The sequence below is a fragment of the Gossypium hirsutum genome, chromosome A08, assembly GCF_007990345.1.
Source record: "Gossypium hirsutum isolate 1008001.06 chromosome A08, Gossypium_hirsutum_v2.1, whole genome shotgun sequence".
In the NCBI taxonomy this organism is placed as follows: domain Eukaryota; kingdom Viridiplantae; phylum Streptophyta; class Magnoliopsida; order Malvales; family Malvaceae; genus Gossypium; species Gossypium hirsutum.
In genome coordinates this window covers 61,936,241-61,947,446 of record NC_053431.1, presented here as the reverse complement: position 1 = coordinate 61,947,446, position 11,206 = coordinate 61,936,241, and positions in this window count along the sequence as shown.

Below are 11,206 nucleotides of genomic sequence, written 5' to 3'. Positions count from 1 at the left end.
AGCGTAAGCTCTAACAGGTACTCTGGCCTCGGATCTCACAGCGGAGTCCTTTTTCGTTCCTCTTCTAATAGTCACATCGCCTTTTTTGTTCCTCTACTAATAGTCACATTCCTCACATTTCTAAGTGGCCTCCCTCTAGTAGCTGTGTTGCTCAGTCTTGTATTCTGAAATTTATCTTTCTCGGCTAACTCTTGGCAATCTCGAATGAAATGATCTTGCAAGCCACATTTAAAAAAATATCTATTATTCATCCAGTATTTGCCAAAATGTCGTCGACCACACTGTTGACACTCAGGTTTAGTATTTCTCACATTGCCAATACTCGAAACTGATGTAGCTTATGTTTTAAGACTTGAGTATTACTTTCCACAATCTTTATTTGGATTCTCGATTGAAGCATTTGAACGAGCATACAAATCTCTTGATTTCTTTGACGAAGATTGATATGACTTATTCATCAATCTTTTTCTCGAATCTCTAGCCTCAAAATTCTCTTTTCTCTTTTCTTTGCCAAGTTCTTCGGTTTTACAGGCTCTGTCGACTAGCACCACAAATTCTTTCAACTCTAGAATCCCAACTAACAATCTGATATCTTCGTTCAACCCATCTTTGAATCTTTTGCACATAATCGCTTCATTTGAAACACATTCCTGAGCATACTTACTGAGTCTCACAAATTCTCGCTCATACTCTGTCATAGACATACGGCCCTGTTTCAACTCTAGAAACTCTTTGTGTTTCTGATCGATAAACCGTTGACTGATGAATTTCTTTTTAAACTCGGCTTGAAAGAATTCCCAGGTGACCCTTTCTTTCAGTACCACTGATACTAGAGTATTCCACCACTGATACACTGTGTCCCTCAGAAGTGATACAGCACATTTTAAACACTCAGCCGGTGTGTACGAAAGCTCATCAAATACCCGAATCGTATTTTCAAGCCAAAACTCAGCTATCTCAAGATCATCATCAACATTAGCTCTAAACTCTTCGGCTCCGTGTTTTCAAATCTTATCAACTGACGGCTTATTCAATCTTAAAAATTCCATTCCTTGAGGTGTTACGGGAATCGGTTGGGGATTAGGTGCAGGTGGAGGTTGTTGAGTAGCCGGATTTGTTCGAACAAACTACGTAAACCACTCATTCATCATCTGGAAGAAAGCTTCCTTAGCCTCTCCTCCCTAGCTACCTAATACGGGTTTCGACTCGAATTGCGCTACCTCGTGAACGAAGGCTGGTGTATTACTTTCAACATCATCAACTACAGCTTGATTGAGATCCATTTACTATATGAAAACATGATTTAAACTATTAGGAGATATCACACTATCACAGGTTATATATGGCATGTATAGTTAGACTCTCACATAGGCTATGTTAGTTTGAGAATCGACTAAATCGTAGCTCTGATACCAATAAATGTAATACCCCTCACCCGTATTCAATGTCGGAATACAGTTACAGAGCATTACTGGACTTATAACACAAATAAACATACATTTATCATACATTTTTCAATTTCATGTAATCATTACTCAACATCAACCACATTGTCCCTAATACGAGCCTACGAGGCCCAAAACATGCATTAGGAGTGGTTCAGGACTAAACCGATAACTCAAGAAATATTTACAAAACTTATAAAATTTTTAAAACTACAAGGGACACACGCCTGTGTGACCTGGCCGTGTGTCTCACATGGCCAAAGACACGCCTGTGTCACAGGCCATGTGGACATCTGAACTAAGAGCACATGGTCGTGTCCCAGCCCATGTCCAACCCTGTGTAACTCTCTTACTTGGGTCACATAGCCAACACACATGCCCGTGTGACTAGCCCATGTGCCCTAAGAAATTGCCACACACGTCCGTGTGCCAGGCCGTGTACTAAGCCGTGCCAAACCTGTAGGGTAACTGACTTATGCCACATAGCCAAGTCACATGCTCGTGTGCTAAACCGTGTGGAGTATACTGACTTGATTTCAAATTCAACACCAAGGGACACACGACCGTGTAACATAACCGTGTGTCACACACGGCTGAGACACACACCCGTGTCTATGCCCGTGTAGACAAAAATAGGCTATTTACCAAGCCAATTTGCCACCCAACTTTGCACATACCTAAAGCAATCCATCTGGCACCAAAACCTAGCATATGTAGACATTCATCTAATCTCAACCAAGCATAAATCAAACCATTTTAATACCAACAACAACAAGGCACACATATACTACAATATGCTATTTCATTTTATACCAAATTCACATTCTCAACTTAATTAAATGGACACTTTCAAACATGCATTAATTTGCCTAAATTTACAAGCATACAAATTCTCAAATCATCAACCATTTAACTTCCACAATACCCATTATCAACAAGCATTGCATATCCATCATCAAATTCACAATACAAGCCATATGCACTAATATATTCACAACCAAACCAACCAAATTAAGCCAACTTTCATGGCTATATACAAAACAAACTTTAGACATTTATAGGCTAATTCAAATGGCTAAATCTATTACCAACACATGTATCAAAATGACCAAAGTTCCCATACATGCCATATACTCAAAATACTTAAGTTCAAAAGTACCAAAGTGATAATTTGATAGTGTGATGAAGTCTCTGACGATTTCCAAATCCGAGCTAGCTTTGATTTTACTATAAAAAATGAAAAATAAACGAAATAAGATATAAAGCTTTGTAAGTTCGTATAGCATTATACATGTTCAAATTAAGCAAATAAAACATAACATAACATAGCTTATAATAAATCACCAACCTACCACATTTGCATTCACAAAGTTAGATGTAACTATCATAATTTTCCTTATTTTAATGTATTGCTCGGTTCATGTACATACATGTACCATCCTGTATCAAATTCATACTTATCCACATCTTTGACATACCCGTTGAACCATTCGAAATACTATCGGATACTCGGGAATCTCACACCCTAAGTGCCACATATATAGTCGAAGCTATCTCAATCTCGTATCACATATAGTGCTCATACTAGAGCTACCAACGGGTCTGCTCTCACAAGCTGACGATCATGGTGAAATTACACGATGCTGCTTACACAAGCTGACAAGTATCCGTAACACATGCCGAATAACTCAGCCAGCGGTAGGACGTACGGACCAGCACCCAAATCACATAACCCCTAATGACATGTCATTTGTATCCTAAACTATTCCTAAGGTTCAACCAGCACTTCACACTTGCCAAATTATCGTCGAACGTGTCCATAATGTAACAGTCCAGTTTAGACCTTAGTTAGAATAGTGGTTTTGGGACCACAAATCTGAGTTAGAAAAATATTTAAATATTATTTCTGTGCTTATTATATGTGAATTAGTATGTGAGAAAATTTCGTATAAAAATTTGATCGTTTGTGTGCTTAATTTGATAAAAGGAATAAATCGCAGAAAATATAAAAGTTGCATGTTATATGTTAAGTGTGCTTAATTGTTATGGCTTTTTAATTGTGAGGTCCTTATGATGCAATTGGACCATTGATATGGTAAGTGGACATTTATGGCCTTGTATATTAATGTTTTATATGTTATAAATCAAGTACAAAATTGATATTTAGTAATTTAAGTTATTTTAATTAAACCAAGATGAAAATAAAGGCCACTATCATCCATTTTGCATCGAAAATTAAAGAAAATGGAATTAGATTGAGGAAAGTCGAAAGTATCGAGTAGCCGATTTCGTCTATCCGAATCCGTACGAGGTAGTCTATATACAAATAAATGTATTTGAAATGATTTATATGTGCTTATATGTTATTGAATAATAATGAATGGCTTTATACTTGAATATGAGACATCCGAAAAAGTATTGACAAAGTTTCTACATTCGAAAAGTCCCGTATGAATCTTAGGAATAGTTAAGATACATATGTCATGACATAGGATCCGATATGTGTTTTCGTGTAAGACCACGTTTGGGATGTTGGCATCGACTTATGATTTATGTGTAAGACCATGTCTAGGACGTTGGCATCGTACTTGATTTCATGTAAGACCCTGTCTGGGATAGTGGCATCGATATTTGATTATATGTAAGACCACGTCTGGGACGTTGGCATTGTATGAGCTTTCTGAGTTATCCGCGTATCCTTATAATTTCGAACGGTTCAATAGGCATTCCAAGATACGAATGATTATATGAAATGCATATTTGATTCATGTATGTTTGAGTTGTACACTATGTTGAGAATGAAAGGTAAGTACATATACCTTTGTGAACATATGATATAATTATGAGAAAATATGTTATATGAGCAAATGAATTGGAAATATGTGAATTATATGTGAACTATGTGGTATATGTTAGTATCTTAGCCATGAAGTATATGTATTTTATAATGTTTATATGCTTAAGTTGATAAGTTTCTTTGTATATGGCTTACTAAGCTTTTGAAAGCTTACTTTGTGTGTGTTTGCATTGTTTTTTTAGATATCGTAGCTCTCGGGGGCTTGGGAATCGTTAAGGATCGTCACCACACTATAGAACTGTATTTTGGTACCTTTTGAAATGTATATATTGAAGTATGGCATGTATAGGCTAGAAGTTTGCGAATATGTTTAGTAATGTGTATATCCAGTCATGTGATTTGGCTTCGATTTGGTTGTGTATATGCATGAGTTTTTGGGTATGAATTATGTGATGCAATATTGCCAATGTGATGTGTTTCTGGATGGTCTATAGTAATGGTCAATTTGGTAAGTTCATGGTATGAGATTGAATGATGTGTATAAGGTTATGAAATATATGTTTTGATATGATTATAGCTTAAGAAATGGTATGATTTGGTATGAATGTAAAGCATGAAATTGTTAGTAATGAAATGGCATGAATGATGTATGGTTTAGTTGTGAATTGGCTGAGAATTTGGTATAAAATGTTTGGTTTTGATCATGTAGGGAGGACCCAAAATTTGGGTGGCAAATTGGTTGTATAAATGCCCTGTTTTTGTCCACACGGGTAGAGACACGGGGGTGTGTCTCAGCCATGTGTGACACACGGTTATGTTACACGGTTGTGTGTCCCCTGGGGTACCCTACGATTTTAAGTTAGTCTTGAGCACGGCCAAGGCACACGGGCATGTGACTAGCCATGTGACCCAAGTCAGTTTCAACCACGGCCAAGACACACGGGCATGTCTTGTGGCCGTGTGATTAAGTCAGTATTTATGCCCTGATTTGACACGGTCTAAACACATGGGCGTGTCTAATGCCGTGTGAGGCACACGGCCTGTTCACACGGGCGTGTGACCTCTGTAACTTAGGAAATTTATTTAAGTTTAGAAAAATTTTGTATGAGTTCGGTTTAGTCCCGAACCCTTTCTAATGCATGTTTAAGGTCTTGATGACCTATTTAAGGGACTCTTTTGTGATGTTTGATTACGATTTTTGGATGAAGTTTATGAATTGTTCATAAAATGTTCTGATTTGTTCGGTAACACCTTTAACCCTAATCCGGCGATGGATATGAGTTAGGGGTGTTACATGTAAATTCGTATATACAATTTATGCGATATCAAAGCATTTAAAACACAATTATAACAATGCTTATTACATACGAACTTACCTCAAATGCAAAAACGGCGAATTAAGTCGATTAATTTGAAACGTTGTTCTTTCCTCGATCTAAATTTGTATTTCGCCTTTCTTGATCTAAATGTAATCAAAATTAACTCATTTAATAATATCTCTATTCAAAGTAGTCCAAAATACATATTAAGACACTTTTATATTTTTGCCCCTAACATTTCAACATTTTAACAATTTAGTCCCTATTTCATAAAATTACAAATTCATGCAATTCAACCAAAACCCATGCTACCCGAATTTCAATTAGATCCCTAGTAGTCCATATTTTCATTTATTTTACAATTTAACCACAAATTTTCAACATTTCACAATTTAATCCCTATTTGGACATTTTACTAAATATCACTTAACAAATGTAGTTTATCTAACAACAAGCATGCATTTTTTATCATCAAACTTCAAAACACACCAACATTCATCAATGGCAAAACCCTAAACCTTTAAAATTTTTGCAAAATAGTCCCTGGGCTAGCTAGATTAAGCTGCAGCAATCTTAAAAACATAGAAATCATTAAAAACGAGACGGAAATGAACTTACATGCTCAAGGAAACTAGGCTGAATGTTTCAAGCTCTTTAATGGTGTTTCAAACTCTTATTTTCGATGGTGGAAACTTAATGGAGAATATGATACCATGTTTTTATTATTTTAACTTGAGTTATTTTATAATTTACTATTTTAACCTTTAATAAAACATTAAAAATTCACATAAACCATGTACATAAATGTCCACTAACTTAACAAGGGTATAATTACAGCATAAGGACCTCCACTTTAATGTTAAACACGAAGTAGTCCAACTAGGACGTTAAATATGGAAATTAGGGGGTGCAAGGTCAAACTTCAGCTATGGAAATGAGTAAAGGTTTGTTAGGACAAGGTATTGGACCACTTGTACACCTACGGCGTAGCAGAAAAATTATTCCAGTGATCGTCAACCACAGATCCATGTATGAGGAATGAATCGGGTTGAAATAAGGTTAAGGATATACCTTTTAAAACTAAAAATAGAGAATAATGTTGTTGGTTGAAATCCTTTACATGATGTCAATCCTAGCCATAACAAAGTGTCTTGGCCTCTAAGTAGTCTACCCAGTTAACCACTAATAGAAAACTCTTTTGAAATTGTTTTAGAGAGTATCCAAACTTTTGGCTACTACACCTAGTTTGATTTTCTTACTCACACCTTCATAATCTAGAATTGTATTCCTTTTAATAATATTATATTTATTAAATACGAAATAATTCCCTTTTACTTTTTAGAGAAAATCATGGAAGATATTGAAATTATATTCTTTCCAAAAGAATACTAACTTCCATAAATATTAACTCTGGAAAGAAGTTGCGAATCATATTCGCCAGGAACACTATTCGCCAGGCGATATTGTTCTCTAAGCGATGCTATCCCATGGGGGATATGTCCGCCAGGCGAAACTATCCGCCATGTTATACTCATCAACCAATGATAAGAATCCACCATAGTTGTTGTAGTAAGGTATACACTTATTCTATTAGCGTGAAGTCTATTCGCTTTAACCATAGGGTGTGTATAACACCCCTCATCCGTATTCAACGCCGGAATAGGGCTACAAATCGTTAACGAACATATAAAACAATTAAACATCCACTTAGAATACATTTTCACAATTCCAACATTCATCATTCAATCTCAAACATTTTGTCCCTAATACAAGCCTATGAGGCCCTAAACATACATTGGGTGTGGTTCGAGACTAAACCGATAACTTTGAAACATTTTGAACACTTAAGAAATTTTCTCAAAAACAGGGGAAACACGCCCGTGTGGCCAGGCCATGTGTTTCACACGGCCAACAAACATGCCGTGTCACAGGTTGTGTGAAAATTCGAAATGGGAGCACATGGTCGTGTCTCAGCCCATGTCCGACCCCGTGTAACTCTCTGACTTGGGTCACACGGCCAACATACATGCCTGTGTGGCTAGCCTGTGTGCCCTAAAAATTGCCATACACGCTTTTATGCCAAGCCGTGTACTTGGCCGTGGCAAACTTGTAGGGTATACTGACTTATGCCACACGGCCAAGTCATACGCCCATGTGTAAGGCCGTGTGGAGTATACTGACTTGATTTTAATTTCAACACCAGGGGACACACGACTGTGTAACATGACCGTGTGTCACATACGGCTGAGACACACGCCTGTGTCTCCACCTGTGTGGACAAAAATAGGCTATTTACCATGCCAATTTGCCACCCTAAAAACATATACCTACATCACAATTCAAAGGCACCAGCACAAGGCATAATAGGCATTAAATCAATCTTATATTAAGCATATTCCATACCATTTCATTACCCATCCATACAAATCACAATCTACCACAATATGCCATTTAATTCTATACCTAATTCACATATACAATTCAATCCACTATACATTCCCAAATATGCATCTTTTAGCCTAGTTTCACAAACAAAGCAATGTCCAAAAATTCATCCACAACCATCAACCAACTCATTACACAAGACATAAACTTATATATATACATGTTTCAATCATACCAAAATAACCCCAAATAAGCCATTACTCAAGGCTATATATATACAAACCAATTCAATTAGCCAAAATCATTATCAAAACATAACCAACATGACATAAAGACCTTATACTGCAGTATACTTTAAATACTGAAGTTCATAGGTACCAAGTGATAAGTAGATAGTGTGAAGCGATCTCCGATGATCCCTGAATCTAAGCTAGCTTGATAACACTATAAAACACAGGAATAATGAACAACGCTATAAAGCTTAGTAAGCTCGTATCAATAAACTAAATTAAATCTCAAGATTATAATCCAACAATTTGAAGATATCAACATTTAGCATATATTATCTAACAAACCTTTCATATACCCAATTATGATTCAATAACATTCTTCACAAGTTTCTCCTAACCAAAACTTATACATGTCATGTACGTACTTATACCGTCTCAGATAATTTTCATACTCAATCATATCTTTCGCTTACCCGTTGAACTATTCAGAATAGAAGTCAGATACTCAAGGATCTTGTACACTAAGTACCTATACCATGGCCTGAAGCCAAATCAAGGTAGCTTATATCCAAAATTCTGATATCATAGCTCGAAGCCAAATCAGTCGACATTCATGGCCCAAAGCCAAATCAATATAACTTGCACCCTAAGTGCTAATATCATCGCCCAAAGCCAAATCAATGAAGCTCTTAATGACATGTCACTAGTATCCTAAACTATTCCTAAGGTTCAACTGGGATTTCAAATGCCAAATTTCCATCGAGTCAATGTCGAACTTATCCGAAGTCTCGTATTCACAACTTATACAATATCAAAGCATTTAAAATACACTTATAATGAAATTTATCACACACGAACTTACCTCGGATGTGAAAATGACAAATAAGTCAATTAGTCGATAACTTAAGTTTTCCCCCGATCTAGATCCGAATTCCACTTTTTTATCTAAATATATTCAAAATTAACTTATTTAATAATCTCTCTGTTCAATTTAATCCAAAACGCACATTTACATTTTTACCCCTAGAATTTCACAACTTTTACAATTTAGTCCTTATTACACAAAATCACAAATTGATGAAATTTCTTTAATACCCATGATAGCCGAATTACTATAATGCCCCTAGCAGCCCACATTTATCAACTTTTCACACATTTAACCACACATTTTCACATTTTCACAAATAAATCCCTATTTTGCATTTTTATTCAAAATCACTTTACAAAATATGTAAATCTAGCAACAAGATTTCATATATCATCATCAAACATCAAAAAACATGCTTATTCATCAATGGAAACTCTCTAAATATTTAAAAATTTTGCAAATTAGTCCCTGTGCTAGCTAGACCTAATTGCAACAATCTCAAAAACTTAGAAATCATTAAAAACGGGACAAAAAACGAAATTACAATTGAGCTCCAAAGTGACCAAATGCTTCAAACCCTTAAATGTTTTATTCTATATTCAATTTTGGCAATAATAAAGAAAGATGAATAAAATTTTTAACTTTGGTTTTACTTATTATTAATTTATTACTAAATTACTTATTTAACCTTGGCTATTAATATTAAAAACACTTAATCTCTTGTCCATCTTTGTCCATTTAATTTAAAAGTGGTATATTTACCACATAAGAACCTTAAGTTTAAGGTTCTATAGCTATTTAACACCTTTAGCTAATAAAACACTACTTTTGTACTTTACGTGATTTAGTCCTTTTTATCAAATTAAGTAATCAAATTATAAAATTTTTTAACGAAAATTTCACACAATAATTTTATCACGCCATGGACATTAAAATAATAATAAAATCATAATTTCAACTTCAAATTTGTGGTCCCAAAACTACTGTTCCAGTTTGACTAAAAAGGGCTGTTACAGTGTGACCTTGTAGGTTCTCGTAATGTTACTAGTAATACTAGAAAATTTCTAATGTTACAAGAAATGAATGGCATCTAGCAATGTATCATTACAAGAAGCCATGATTCGACATAACCTTTCTATGATAATAATTTTCATGTATCATATCATTTTATCCTTTATATCTAAATTGGACACAAGTCATGGTATAGTCACACATATATAGTCTAATCTCATAATTCTTGATATTCTGAGTAGATTATGTTACAAAAATAAGTGTGATATCTCATTTCAACTTATTTGAGCATGGTCATGCATTTTTAGTCTTTCTTCATCAAGTGGCCCAAGATATTACTCCAATTATGTAGGAGGATAAATCCTATCTTGATCAATCATATCCCACTACATGGATTATGGTTTATTCAACATTAGTATTTATAGTACAACCTGTTATGGTAGACGTTTGACTATATCAAAATATACAACTCACAATGTCGAGATAATGATGATCTCGAGTATGAGGATCATATACATAGTTATCACTATGAGGAATGTTTATGGCTATTACATAATAATCCAAGAAACATACTCATGGTGGGTTAGTCCAATATATTGTTCTCTAACACATACTCGTGTATTCATTTTGACATCCCTATGTCAATGACAACACTTTGTCATCAATCAACTACACATTAGTCTCAAGGCAGTATTATTGCCCAAGCCCATAATAATACTTGACTAAAGACCTTTTTATTAATCAGTTTATTTTAAATATACATAAAAAAAGAAACTAAAATAATAATGGTAATGCCTTATATTAATAATGAGGTAAAATGAGTATGTAATTACAACCATCTCATGATTAGTCTTTGGGCATAGTCTAACACAAGGAACCTACAAGCTATCTGAATGAGTAACATAAATTTTAGGTATAACTCAAGTAGAGAATAGAATGGTTGATGGAGATGGTGTGCTTGAAAAATCGGGTATGATTTTTTAGGTTCAGCTAATAAGTCGGGATTGATGATGACCATGTAATGTTCGAGCAAAACTTAAAACTGACGATCTACAGGTAAGAAGAGGCATCTAGCACCTGTTAAGTTTGCTAAAGACTATAGGGGTGGAATGTTGTCGAAAGGCAACAGAGAATATGGATTTGTAAGAGAT